Source organism: Phocoena phocoena, chromosome 6 (assembly GCF_963924675.1).
Source record: "Phocoena phocoena chromosome 6, mPhoPho1.1, whole genome shotgun sequence".
Lineage (NCBI taxonomy): Eukaryota > Metazoa > Chordata > Mammalia > Artiodactyla > Phocoenidae > Phocoena > Phocoena phocoena.
In genome coordinates, this window is record NC_089224.1 from 105,763,136 (window position 1) to 105,778,527 (window position 15,392).

General features: G+C 41.6%; 1 protein-coding gene across 1 annotated transcript in view; it reads right to left on the reverse strand.

The window, feature by feature from the left end:
- MAPKAP1 (MAPK associated protein 1) overlaps positions 1-14,986 on the reverse strand; it is a 229,787-nt gene extending 214,801 nt beyond the window's left edge. Inside the window, exon 1 of the mRNA XM_065878524.1 lies at positions 14,756-14,986. The gene's annotated coding sequence lies outside the window, so the exon portion shown is untranslated. The remainder of the gene's footprint in view (positions 1-14,755) is intronic.
- Between the last annotated feature and the right edge of the window lie 406 nt (positions 14,987-15,392).

Below are 15,392 nucleotides of genomic sequence, written 5' to 3' on the forward strand. Positions count from 1 at the left end.
CCAGGGACCTAATTACATGGCCTTGGACAAGTTACCTCTTTAAAACTCTTTAAACCTGTTTTACACATCAGTCCATTTTTTGCATCTGTTAAATGGGGAGGATGAACTATAAGAAGGGCCTTTTCAGCTCTCAAATTCTATTCCAATCACATGCGAGGTGGAGGAGGTGGAGGAGGTGGAGGAGGTGGAGGAGGTGGAGGAGGTGGAGGAGGTGGAGGAGGTGGAGGAGGAGGATGTAATCGCGTGTTCACCCAGGGTTCAAGTAAAAAGGTTTGCGTGTTTTGCTTCATACTGTTTTCCCTCAAAGGCCAGAAGAATGCCACTGCATGTTTCACTTATATCATGGCACCGTGGTTCACACTCTAAGAACAGAGGTATGAGGAATTCCTTTTTTGACAAAGATTTTAATAGCATCAAGATTTTGGCAGCAAACCCTCTCAAAGGTAAACCACACTGACTGATTTGAGTGAGCACTATCATACCTTTGTCTAAGAAATGCTATTATGTATGGAAACTGGTTCCTAGAACTACAAGCGTTGAAGTTAGTAAACACATCTGGAATTCCAGGTTACTGCCTGTAGCCTGCCTAGGGACTAGCTATGGGATGATTTCAAGTGGGTTAGGTGCCTCTGCTTCTGTTCCCTCAGCAGTGAAATATTCATAATCTATGTGCTACTTATCCATCTCATAGGGATACTTACAAAAAGTAAAAAAGCACTATTCAAATCCAAGAGGCAATATTCTTGACTCTTCCTGCTCTAGCTACATTTTTTTGGAGGGAAAATAAGCTGTCAACTATCAAACTCATTTATTCAACTCCTAATGAAGGAAGGGCAGCATAAAATAATCTAAACAGGTATTTTATTCTAAACAGATAACCCCCAAACTATTTTTCTGTGACTGTGAAAGGTGCTTTGTACTTTCATTTGAATGGCACTTTCATAACCTCAATAAATGGTAACTGTTATTATTATTAACAAAACTGCACTAACTTTGCCAAGTATTTTTTATATCTTCTAGATTACCTTTTTAAAAAAAACTATTACCAGATGGATCAAACATGAGGATAGAGCAGCAGGACTGGCTTCATTCTGCCTGTAATGTTATACAGTTAGGGGGGCAGCGTTTCACAAAATACACTTTAAGTAGAATAATTAATTCTCTGATTCCAGAAGGTTGCTTATTTATTTACACATACATCACTTACAAAACTGTTACAGGTGGACTCTATTACTATTTATGTTTTACAAATCAGTAAACTGAGGCACGGACTTGCCCAAGGCCCCATAACTAGTGAGAGGTAGAGCCAAGATAAAACCTAGGCAGCCTGGCTCCACAACCCCTGCTCGGAACAGCTATTATATGCTGCCTCGAATTTCCAAGTTAAGTCCATTTCATCACACGTTGAATCCTCTTCTCTCACTAGTCTAGATATGGGTCGGACCTACCTGTTCATTCAAGAAATTCAACAAGTGTGAATACATGCTGGGAATTAGGAGTATAGAGTAGCAAGTCATAGTCCCTATCCCCAAAAGGCTTACAGTCAAGCAAGAAGAAAAATACAAAAATGGCCACAATAAAGGATGAGAGCAATGCTGGAGGATTCTATATAACAAAGTTCCATGGAAACGCAAAGGAAAGCTATCTAAAGGAAACTGGATACTCAGACAAGGCTACACAGAGGTGACTAAGATCAAGGTAATGGAAGGGATCACTTCCAACTTAGTCACCTTAAGATAGGGGCAAGAGGGAGCAGGCAATTAAATAGTCTATAATGCTGGCTCCTTGTTCAATAATGTTTAAAATAAAATGTGCTCCCGATCTGTCCTATGAACTGCAGATTAACATCAGGCCATGCATAGGTTACTGCACTAGCAGGGAGAAGATAACCAACCTTTGGAGTGGGGGAAGTGGAGGGAATCAGGAAGGTTGAGAAAAGGGACACAGGAGAAACTAAGAGCATCAGACTGCCTAGGTTCAAATCTGGACTCAGCCACTCACTCACCATGGGACCTAGGGAAAGTAACAATTTTTGTGCCTCCGCTTCCTCATCTATAAATGGGAACAATTTTGGTGCCTATCTCATAGGATTATTGTGAGGACTGAAAGAAATCATATATGTTATGTGTGTATAAAAGCACCAGGCCCATGGTAAGCACTATACAAATGTTTACTATTATTGTTATTGCTACTATTCCCTGGTCTAAAATGAATCTTCAAAGATGAATCATTCATCCAGCTTTTTTCAAAGAGAAAAGGCACTAAAATAACATATAGCAGAACATGTAGTTAGCAACTAAAACTACCAGGAGTTCAAAGCTGCTGTTTAGGTTAGCATTTCAGAGAGACTGCTCTGGCAGCTGCACAGAAAATTAATCTGATGGACAAGACACAAGATTAGTTATGAAGCTGTGACTATAGCTCAGGGAAGAGATGATGAAATCCAAAGTAAGGCATTGAAAGATAGGCCTATGAACTTAAGAAATAGTTTAAAAAATATTTAGGAGATAAAATTGGTAGAACTTGGTGACTGAGTGGATGTGGAGGGTTAAGGAGAAGGTGAAAGTTTACGGCTTGTATGACAGCACCAACAAATGAAACTGAACTGAAAAGTAGGAACAGCTTAACAGGGAGAGGGGAAATGAGGAACTATGTTTCAGACACAATGAGCTTGAGATGTCTATGGATTACCGAAACAGAGATCCATCATGATACAAACCTAACAGCCCAGGAGAAAGGTTTGAGCAAATCTGGGACAACAACATATAACTGACACATGAAGGACAGGCAAACCTGAAGCCTAGGAGAAAGATCTGAGCAAATTTGGAAGACATTAACGTATAAACGACAGATGAAGCCATGGATGTGAATGAGCTTACCCAGGGAAAATATGCAAGGAAACGAGCAGTAACCTAGTGACAAAACCCAAGGAACAGTAGAACAGTCCTCTCAGTATATGCAGGTTCGGCATCCGCAGATTCAACCAACTGCAGATTGAATTTGGTTGGTTGGGTGAATGCACAGACGCAGAACCCAGGATATGGAAGGCCGACTGTACTATGCCATTTTACATGAGGGACTTGAGCATCTGTGAATTTTGGTATCCTCTGGGTCCTGGAACCAATACCCTGCAAATACAGGAGGATGACTGTAGTTAAAGGATGAGCCAAGGAAAAGAAACCCCCCAAAATCTCCAAAAATCAACTCAACCTTGGCCTAGATTCTAAAGTTAGGATTTGTGCTGTGGAAATTCACAAGTATCTAAGCAGTTACAGTCATCCCTCAGTAAACCTGGGGGATTGTTTCCAGGACCACCGCAGATACTAAAATCTGTGGATGCTCAAGTCCCATAGTTGGCCCTTCCTCCTCCGCATCCATGGTTCCATATCCACAGATCCAACCAATCACAGATCCTGTCGTACTGTATTTATTGAAAAAGAAATCCACATGTAAGTGGACTGGTGCAGTTCAAACCCATGTTGTTCAAAGGTCAACTGTACTTTCTTCACTGGCTTTTCCCTCTCCCTGCATGTCCTAGTAAGAAGTTCCAACTACTGGATTGTGGAGTCCTTGAAAAGAAAGGACTAGAAGCCTTATTTGGCTTCCTGTCACTAACATCCAATATAAGGCCTGGTACACATATGCTTGTAGAGTGGATGTAGTTGAAGAGATAAAATTGGAGAATTTCCCATTCATCAAGACAAAAGGGCTCATGGAATGCCTAGGGTTGCTTCCAGCCCAGACCAGAGCAATAGAAAGCCTGAAGAAAGTGAAAGCAGAAAGGCGGCAGACCTTATACACTGCTGGAGAGAATGTAAAATGGTGCAGCCACCTGTGAAAACAATTTGTCAGTTCCTCAAACTGTTAAACAGAGTTACCTTATTACCCAGTAATCCACTCCAAGGTAATACACCCAACAGAATTGAAAACATATGCTCACACAAAACTTGTACAAGAATGTCCACAGCAGTATTATTCATAATAGCCAAAGAGTGGGAACAACCCAAACCTCCATCAACTGATGAACAGATAGGCAAAATGTGGTACTTCCATACAATGGGATATTATTCAGCAATAAAAAGAAAGTACTGGACTTCCCTGGTGGCACAGTGGTTAAGAACCCGCCTGCCAATGCAGGGGACATGGGTTCGAGCCCTGGTCCGGGAAGATCCCACGTGCCGCAGGGCAACTAAGCCTGTGCGCCACAACTACTGAGCCTGTGCTCTAGAGCCCGCGATCCACAACTACTGAGCCCTCGTGCCACAACTACTGAAGCCCGCACGCCTACCGTGCTCCACAGCAAGAGAAGCCACCGCAATGAGAAGCCTGCGCACCACAACGAAGAGTAGCCCCCACTCACAGCAACTAGAGAAAGCCTGCGTGCAGCAGCAAAGACCCAACGCAGCCAAAAATAAATATATAAATAAATTTATTTAGAAAAAAAGAAATGAAGTACTGATATATGCTACAATATGGATGAACCCTGACAATATTATGCTGAGAAGCCAGACACAAAAAGCCACACATTGTGTGATTCCATTGATATAAAAGGTTCAGAATAGGCAAATCCATAGACACAGGAAGTAGATTAATGATTGCCAGTGGCTAGTGGAGGGAGAAATGAGGAGTGAGTGCTAATGGGTATGGGGTTTCTTTGGGGGTGATAAACCCTTAAAGTGTACACTTTTAAAAGGGTAAATGTTATGATACATGAGTTATATCTCAATTTTAAAAGGGGGTGGGGTAGAAACACAGAGAGGCTAGAATCCATGCTGCACCCTAGAATTTCTTCTAGTTCAGGTGATTCCAACACAAGGATACCAACAAATCACTTAACTGAACAGTACTGGTGACAGTAACCATAAAATTTTTTTAAACAATTTGTAACACAAGTTGATTACATCAAAGAGATGTCAAATTCCTCACCCAAGAATCAGAGATTTCAAGACTTTTCCCCTGGGGAAAGGAGGAGAACTTTCTATACATTAGTGACCTTGTGTGGAGGTAGCCGATCTACATTTCTACTTGGGGGAGAGTAAAGCCTAGTGCCAGAAAACACAACAGAACTTGTGACTTTGTTGAAGCAAGCACTCCTACACTGAGCAGCTTCTCCTACCAAAGCACCAGACACTGCTTTAATCCACCCCAGAGCTGGGCCTGGGAAGTCACAGAGTTTACACAACGCCTCTATCAGCAAGCTACTGAGCTACTGGTCCTTGGGGAGTAATTCTCCTCTTCATTTTGGAATTAAAAAGGGAGGGGGACACAACAAGGAAGACAACATGGCATGACAGATAACATAAAGGCTTTGGAAAGCTTGTGTGTGCTCCCAATTCTACCACCCAGTAGCTGAGAAAACTGGCAAAGTCACAATTCCTCTGGACCTCAGTAAGACATTATCTCATACCTCACAAAGCTGCTCTCACAAGGTAGGGCCCAACAGTGACACTCAAATATTAGTATTCTCCCCAATTCACCAAAAGGAAAACTAGTTGCTAGTACTGTATATTTGGGGGTCATATTGGAAAATAAGACTCATGGACCTCTTCTCTATGAGGTACTTAAACACATATTCTCATACTTAAAATTAGGAAACAAATAGAATGTCCAAATTTGAATCCTTGACTCCTTTCTGTGAAGCCTACTGCCATTCAATTACCAATACTATGCATCTCTTCTCTCTCTAGATTTCATTCATTCTCTTTCTCTCCATTATCCAATCCCATCTTCTCTCACCTAGGCTATAGCAATTGCTTCCTAACTTGTCTTAAGACCCTTCAATAACGTCCCAAACTCTTTAATATAACTGAACTTGCTTCCTCTGCAGCCCCATCTTCCATTTATCCCCTTTGTTCTTTCTACTCTAGCCATTCTCAACTTTTAGTGTTCTTCCAGCCTTTAAAACCATTCTCTCCTTCCACCTGGCTTAAACATCACTTTCTCCTTCACCCTTCAGATCCCAATTTAGACAGCACCTGCCTGGAAGGTTTGACCTTATCAAGTCTAGGGTAGGTACTCCTCCATACTCACCTTGACTCTCATTACTCTAACACTTCTCACACTAGGCTTTACTCCTCAAACTACACTGCATTTCCGCTACTAGACTGCAAATCCCACAAGCACTGGGTCCGTGCCTGTAGTTTTCATTGCTCGATTCCCAGACATATGACTAATGCCCAATATACATTCAGCTAATGCTGACTGAATAAGTGAATGACTACAGTTAAGCAAAAAACTTAACTGACTAAATAGAACATTTTGCATGTAATATTTTCTTCATATAAAATATTTTTTTAATTTTGAATAAAATTACAGATACAGCCAAATCCAATTTTTCATAACAACCATGGGGAAAAGGGCTTAAGCACACATGTACTTTCTACAACTTTAACCACTAATACTAAATATAATCAAAAGGAGGTAAACTACTACCCCAGGGGGAATGGTACTCCTAACATTGTTCAGTTTTAGGACTTAAATCTCCTTGACTGGAAAGAGTGGTAAAGGTATATATAATGCAAATTACAAACATTATTGTCAAATCTTGCACTGGAGTAAAAATAAGCCGAAATTTTTTTTTGCCAGCCCACTTCTCCCCCCCCCAAAAAAGAATGTCCACATACTTGATAGAAACACCACTTAACTCCAAATAGCTCACCAAGTGAAGGTTACTGTGAAATACTTCAAATTCCATAAGCACTGAGGACTGCAAAGACTGTGGGAAGAGAATGTTCCAAGCACCAACTAATGATCAGAAGGTACAAATGAAATAAACCCTGATGCATGATGACTATCTAAGGAAGTCTAAACTGAAGACTGAATATATTTGCTCTGAAATCATTAACCAAGCTTCAGCTTCTGAAATACATTAAAAATACTTAACACATTTTATGTCTCAAGTACAAGTGACAGAGATTTATTATTAAAGATAACTAGTTTCCTTCGCCTAGTTTAGATATATATAAATCTCTATCACATTTCAGACTTCATTTTTGTATTTTGGATTTTTAAATACAAACAATTTCAATTCTTATCATGTGCTTGTTCCCTATGCTAATGAGAACACGTTATACCAACTCAGAATTTTTATTATCATTTTGGGGATGTGACCACCCTTTTTATTCTGTTCATATTTTAACTCAGCAACTTTAATCCTGCGATCAAAGCTTCATTAGCTTGTAAACAAACTGTTTCTCAGGTAAACTGAATTGCCCCACATCAGTATCTTAAGCAAATAAATAAGCACAAAAAAGGCAGAGATTATAAATTAGGGCAGACAAATCCGTATCTAGCCCCACGCCGGTAAAGAGCATTCTATCAATACAGTGAAATGCTAATCTCCTAATTAACAACCTAATTAGGTAATTATGGCTTTGCAGAGGGATGCCGAAATGAAATATGACAACATGGTCACCTCTTTATATGGCACCTGTGGGCCTTTTCAGCTGTCATTGCAAAGAGTGCAATATCAATTTGAACAGATGACAAAGTGCTGTCATTTTTCATTCTGATAATATACAGAATGCTTTGGACAGAAGCAGTTTACAAAATGAAACATCTTGCCTGGTATTTTCCTAATTTAAATATGCTCAAATACTTTGTTAAATTTTTGCATGCTTTTGCATATACGAGAATTACCACGCACACTTAAAAAAAACCCTAGACAACATGCTTAACGGTACAAGCTGAAACTACTGCAATTTCATTTAGGAAGTATATAATTAGAAAAGAGTAAAAGACACAATTCTTCATGACATTTTAATATTCATATATCCTGAATACTGCTATCACAAAAAGTAAAATTCAAACTTTGATCTTTAATTTTTTTCTTACAAAATTTTTCAAAAGTGAGAAATTCACACTTAAACTTTTCCATACCAAAAAAGCACTTACCAAGATACAAATATTCAACTCACAAAAAAGCTCTATATACCAATGACCAGCCTTACGAATAATAGGCATGTACTCTTTCTGAAAGACAGAGCTGTCACAGGGCTACTCACTGACCCACTGGCCACTAAAGAGGTGATGGTAGCACTGGGACACTGGTACCACCTACACAAATATGACTCTTCTTTCAAGATATTTTTGAGGAGGAGAGGAGAACCTCAACATCATGTATGTCAAGATACAGGAAACCATATCCTAAGTGTAAAACAACTGAGGTTAAAACTAACTTGAAAATACAATCCTATTGGGTTAGCCAAAAAGTTCTTTCGGTTTTTAAGTAAAAATAAAAGATATTTTTCATTTTCACCAAGAATTTTATTGAATAACGTATTCACTGTTTTGTTTCACTACCTTCTGCCATTTTTCAGGCAACTGCATAATTCCATCTTCCCAAAACTTTTTATCTTTTTGAGCAAAGAACTGTTCCAGGTGCCTTTTACGGTCTTCCAGGGAACTGAAATTTTTTCCATTAAGAGGATTTTGTAAAGACCAAAGTAAATGGAAATCCAAAGGCGCAATGTCTGGTGAATATGGCAGATGAATAACTTCCCAGCCAAGCTGTAACAGTTTTTGCCTGGTCATCAAAGAAACATGCGGTCTTGCGTTATCCTGATGGAAGATTATGCGTTTTCTGTTGACTAATTCTGTATGCTTTCTGGCGAGTGCTGCTTCAGTTGGTCTAATTTGGAGCAGTACTTGTTGGAGTTAATCGTTTGGTTTTCCAGAAGGAGCTCATAAGAGAGGACTCGCTTTCAATGCCACCATATACACACATCACCTTCTTTGGATGAAGACCGGCTTTTGGTGTGGTTGGTGGGGGTTCATCTCGCTTGCCCCATGATCTCTTCCGTTCCACACTATTGTACAGTATCTACTTTTCATTGCCCATCACAATTTGTTTTAAAAATGGAATATTTTCATTACGTTTAAGTAGAAAATTGCATGTGGAAATATGGTCACGAAGGTTTTTTTCGCCTTAGGTGGAATCCAAACATTAAAGTGATGAACATAACCAAGCTGGTGCAAATGATTTTCAGCGCTTGATGTGGATATTTTGAGTATGTCGGCTATCTCCCGTGTGGTATAACGTTGATTGTTCTCAATGAATGTCTCAATTTGATCGTTATCAACTTCAAATGGTCTACCTGACGGTGGTGCATCGTCCAGCAAGAAATCTCCAGAATGAAACTTCGCAAACCACTTTTGACACGTTCGATCAGTCACAGCATCTTCTTCATACACTGCACAAATCTTTTTTTGCGTTTCAGTTGCATTTTCACCTTTATGAAATAATAAAGCATAATATGCCGAAAATGTTGCTTTTTATCTTCCATCTTCAATATTAAAATGGCTACACAAAAATTCACCAATTTTAAGTTTTTTTTTAAATGCACGCTGATATGATAGCTGTCACAATACAATCTAACAAAATTGTTTCGAATGAAGTTAGACAACTAAGTGCTACTACAGCCATCGTACAGAAAAACCAAATGAACTTTCTGGCCAACCCAATATAACATCAGATCACCTGTATTAGGGAAAACTTTTTGGTCAAAATGATGTGCACTAGCTCTACCCATATTTCTCACTTACAAGTTAATTAAAAGGATTTTTTATTGAAAAGTAATTTATGTTTATCAGAGAGTATTTTGGAAAACAGAAAAGAGCATAAAGACCTATAATCTAACCACCTGTTTTTTCTTTGTGTGTTTGACATTAATTGAGATCATACTTTAGTTTTATATCCTTCTTTCACTTCATATTATATGGTGAGCATATTAAGTCACTAAAATTCTTCTAAAACATCTAAAATGCTTGTACAATAGTTCCATTCTATGGCTTTTCCATTTCTCTTACCTCTTTGTTGACTACTAAAGTTGTTTCTAATTTTTGCTATTATAAATACTTCCACAGTGAACACCTTTGAACATGAATATTTTTCTACATTTCTGATTATTTCTTTAACAAAGATTCTTGATTAAAAAAAAAAAAAAAACAAACCCTAGGGCTCCCCTGGTGGCGCAGTGGTTGAGAGTCCACCTGCCGATGCAGGGGACACGGGCTTGTGCCCGGGTCCGGGAAGATCCCACATGGCGCGGAGCGGCTGGGCCCGTGAGCCATGGCCACTGAGCCTGCGCGTCCGGAGCCTGTGCACCGCAAAGGGAGAAGCCACAACAGTGAGAGGCCCACGTACCGCAAAAAAAAAAAAAGAAAGAAAAAGAGAGAAGCAGCATTTTAGATCTGAACTGTTCTCTACTGGAGTCTGCCAGTAATCAGTTGTGCAGCTTTAAGCATGTCAATTAGAATCAGAAAGCTTGGCATCCTGAAAAGACCTCACCAAGACTTCAATCGTGCTCCCTCATTATCATCCAGATGGCAAAAAAGATACAAAGATTTGTAAGTGACTTGACCAAAACCAGAAGGCTGTTAGTGGCATACCTGCATTCAGAATTCAAGTCCCTCTCAGTCTAGTGCACTTTATACTAAACTGTAATTCACTGGGCACCAATTTCTTCATCTCAAGAGGTTATGATTACCCGCCTTGTTCACTTCATGCACTGTAGAGAGTACCAAAGGAAACAAGAGATCTGGCAGCATTTAAAGTGCTAAGGGCACAAAAGTATTACAAGGTCATCATCACCTCATCCAAACCCCATCCCTCCAGAAATTCAGCCTGATCATACAATAAAAGCATTTATCCTGCCACTTCCCCAAAGATATCAGTATGAGTCAAATACAACACCCCCTCACTCTAGCAATTTACCAGATTTCTGATCAATAATCACAACAGGCATTGTACCTCCTGCTTTGAACAGTGGGTACCAAAATTTCAGTGAGCAGGTAGGTCAGAGTTCACAATCAGGCAGCCTAAGACTACACAGCCCACAAATGTGTTTTGGTCTACATAATTTTTTTAAGGGCAGTTTTTTAAACTAAATACATTAAAATCCAGATTTCCAGCATCTCTTGAAAACAATCGGAAGATCTAGAGATACTGGGTCCACTTCCTCACACGGCGACAAGCAACTGGAGCTGAGTAGTGACTGCTGCCTTCAGACTGACTGGTCATGGGGCCCTCCAGTTCACAAGATCTGTCCTACTCTTTATATTAAATCATGGGCATTTGAGTTGGAGACTCCTGAGGTAGAGTTCAAAAGAGAACTAAATTAATAAATATTTGGGGGCTTCCCTGGTGGCGCAGTGGTTGAGGGTCCGCCTGCCGATGCAGGGGACGCGGGTTCGTGCCCCGGTCTGGGAGGATCCCACATGCCGTGGAGCGGCTGGGCCTGTGAGCCATGGCCACTGAGCCTGCGCGTCCTGAGCCTGTGCTCTGCGGCGGGAGGGGGCACAGCAGTGAGAGGCCCGCGTACCAAAAAAAAAAAAAAAAAAAAAAAAATATTTGTTTACTCTTTTGGCCAACTTTTTTTTTGTTTTTGCATTATCAACTCACTAGCTGTATGACTCTTGGGTAACACACTTAACCACTAAGGCTTAGGCTACTCGTGTTAAATTGGTAATACCCTAGCTCACAGAATCATAAAGACTGAAGGAAATAAGGTATACAGAAACATTTAACGATGACTGTAAGCACTCAATTACTTTAACACAAGCTAAAATGTGCTAACTTTTGAGTGAAAAACTTCAAACTCACAGAAAACACAAGGTCAGGGTACCTCCCATAAGAGAAAAAATGTAATGTGACAGAATTCTTTGTCATAATAATTTGGCATCTATTGCTGCGTCCTTAACAATAAGGCCGACATATCAAAAGAACAGGTTTACAGCAAATTCTCTCAGCTGAAGCACATATAATCTACTGAACTGCAATAGTTTCTAAAGTCTTCAGTTATGAGTCAATAAGCAAAACAAACACCCCACTTAAATATATATATTTAACGGGACAGATGAGGTGATGAGTTCCTTGAGCGCAGAAGCCATGTTCATTCCTCATTATTCCTACTGCCCAGCATGGTGATGGGCACGTTGAAGCTAGGGCTCAAGGGCTAGCTCCTCTCCGAAGCCACCCACATCACAAAGACATAACATGGCGTAGTACCGAAGAGTGGAGTTACCAAAGTCTGGCAGATAATCCCCTCTACTCTCAGCTTCAACAACTGCATAAACTAAAGGAATTCATTTAACCTCTGTGCTCTAGTTTCCTCATCTGTAAAATCAGAATGCTAATAACACCATCCTGTAGAGGAATGAATGAGAATGCATTTAACACAATGCTGGCACACAGTAAGTGCTCATTAGCTACCGTCATCAGTGTTTCCTCCTTTGTGCTCCACAGTACCCTGTGGGGACTACTATCTTAGTATCTACTATGGTTCACCTGCACAAACATGTCAGCCCCACGGGAGTGTCGACAACCTCAGGGTGGGGACCTGGTTATACTCCTTTTTGTATCCCTGGGTCTAACATTTTCCCTAGCACAGCTGAATGAATCACAGATCTTCAAGGTATTTATTAACAGGAAAGGTTATGAGCAGAAACGGGAAGTGACCTCTCTTGCCCAACACACAAGCCCTGACTCTGACCCCCTCCTGACCCTCCAACTTTACTTCCCAGTATTCCCACTGAAAGAAGCAATGGTTTGATTTATTCAGGCTGGTCTACTCACTACTCTAAAACCATGCCACAGGCATTGCATCTTTGCATCTTACAGCTATTTTCAGGGGAACCTTGCCACAAATCAGGCCCTTTACCCACATTAGCTCACAACACTTCATGAAGTCTCTATCATCCCCCATCTCAAACTATACTTGAAGGAAATGATACTTAGAATTAAGAAACTTGCCAAAGGTCACATATCTAGTAAGAGGAAGGATCAAGAATTGAAGCCAGCATCCATGGTTGTTTTCTACAGAATGTCTGGTCCACTCATTCAACGTTGAGCTGACCCACCTACTACCTTCTTACCTTGGAAGATTAAGGTCTTCTCTACATTTAAAGGACTATCTGACATTCATATTGACATTGATATTTTTTCTCTTGTATACCTGTTTCAATATGTATTTGCATACAGAGAGCTATGGTGTGAGAAAAGAAAAACACATAATGGAAAAGGCACAGATGTAGGCATAAGACAGACCTGGGTTTGAATCCTGGCTGTCTCATACCAGATGTGTAATTTATCCTGAGCCTTCCTAATCTGTGAATTGAGGTTAAAATGATTAAACAAGAGAAACCTAATATAATCTCCAGTATAGTAAATAACAAAGCTTAGTTAACCCCACATTATGAAACATTACCTGGACATAGTACACTCCTCAAAAGTGAATAACTCCCCCTCTTCTGTGCTACCACTGGATCACAGAAAGAACTCTCCCACAGTGTACATACCATTCTGTGTTCGAATTATTTCCTTATCTCACTCACTAAATTGAGCAGACAAGAACTGAGTCTTATTTATCTCTACATTGTCTAGCATGGTACCTGGTATATATCCATACTCAGTAGATGTTTGCTAAGTGAAATAATTGTAGATATAATAATGAGTGTTTATAGGATTCTAGAAAATAAATCATTTCCAGCTGAGGTTGCCCTGAACTGGTTGAGGGAAGGCCAATTTCAGCTGGGCCGTGGTAACATCTCAATAGGTGGGAACAGAAAAGGAGAAATCTAGGCAGAGAGAAAGTCCTACAAAAAAACAATGAACAAAGTAAACAACAAAGGCATCTAGGTCCTACTTAGCCAGAGTAAAGGATCAGGGTAGGGGGCCTTTCGAAGCGTAGCTGGAAAGTTAGCCAGGAGCCAGGAGGTGTAGAGGAATGTGAGTACACTCAGGCATCACAGGAGATGAAGGAAGGTATGAACACAAAGCTGAATGGGAAAGGGGCCGCCTGCATGCCTCACAGGCCCCAGCAACCTTGCAAATATGTAAACTGAAAAACATAAAACAAATATCAATACTTCATCAACAACTCTTTCAGCGTTTACTGAGCATCTTGTGCGAGCTCACAGAATATGAAGAATAAAACATGGTGCCTTCTTTTCTGCTGTTTTAAATTAGGAATCCACCCCTTCTGCTTGTCAAAATATTGATAGAATGAGAACGTTGACTTTGCTTTAACCGATGTTTGTAAACACCTGTCTCCATTTGACTGTTCACGCATGGGCAAGTTTTGAACTTTGCTGGTTTTGGTTTATAACATGATGCTTTTGCACAGTGCCAGGTATTGGGAGAGGCTTCAAAAATCACTTCATTCGGAATGAAGATTGAGCCAATCTCTGAGTCAACTTTTGGGTCTCCGGTTAAAGTAATGCTCTTGCTTAAACTAAAATGATTTTTTTTCCCCCAGCCTTAAACATATCTGGAAGACTCTATGCCACTCCCATAAACAAAAGGCTGAATCAAAGTTCCAGCAGCAGTCTGGCTAGAAAAAAACAGTTCTGCGAGGCTGTTTACCCCTTTGGGGCAATGGAGCTAAGGGGAGCTGGGAAACAGGGACTGCACAGACAATGCTTTAAAAACTTGATTTTCTCGTTATGAAGATTAAGACACCTAGATGTTGCCGAGGTACAGCCAGAAACTGCCAGAGTCAACAGTACCCTCCCCAAACCCCAATTCTACCAAGTCCACTAGTTTCTACTCCCCCAAATCACACACCCAGCTGTCAGGCTCATAGCAGCCTCCACGAAAGGGCCAGAAAACGGATGCTCAAGGGAGACCAGAGCAAGGGCCAGACAGGCTGCCCGCTGGGCAGCGCCGAGCGCGGGGGAGTGAGGAAGGCCGCCAGGCTCCTCGGGTGGGCTGGCGGGGGTAGCGAGCGAAGGAGCTAGAGGCTGGGGCAACCTTTACCTGAAGCTGCTGCCACACTACGGGTCGGGTCGGCCCTGGGACACGTTCCTGAGTGGATGGCTCGGCTCCCCCGCGCCTCCCGGCCCCTGCCCGAGCTCCGCACTCTCGGAATCCTCGGGGACTGGCGCTCCTCCCGGCCGGCTCAGCTGCCGCTTTCCGGGCTCGCCTTCATGCCCCTGCCGCTCGCCGCCGCTCGCCAGCTGAGCAGCAGCCCTGTTGGCCCCGAGCCGCGCCACGACCCGGAACCGCACTCCGCGCACCGGAAGTCCCTGACCGGGAAGAAGCCGTTGGCTGGGGACGTAGCGCGCAAGCCCCAGAGCCAAGAGCAAGGAAGGAAGCCCTCACGGGGGGCGGGGCCGAACGGGAGGCCGTGCGCGTGCGCACCACTTCCCCGCCTCCGGCCAAGGCCTGGGTGGGAGATGAGCTGGGAGTCTGGCAATGTACATTGACTTCCGGGTTTGGGTTGGGTAGAAATCAGCGTCAGCCTTCTCCTTCGAATTTCCTCCTCTCTCTCCCTGCTTCCGCGGAAAAAAGCCCTTGGTTCCTCCAGAAATGAGTGATGAGGAAGACCTGGGTTTAAATACCAACTCTAACCTGCTGTGTATCCTAGGACAAGACACCTCCCTTCTCTGACCCA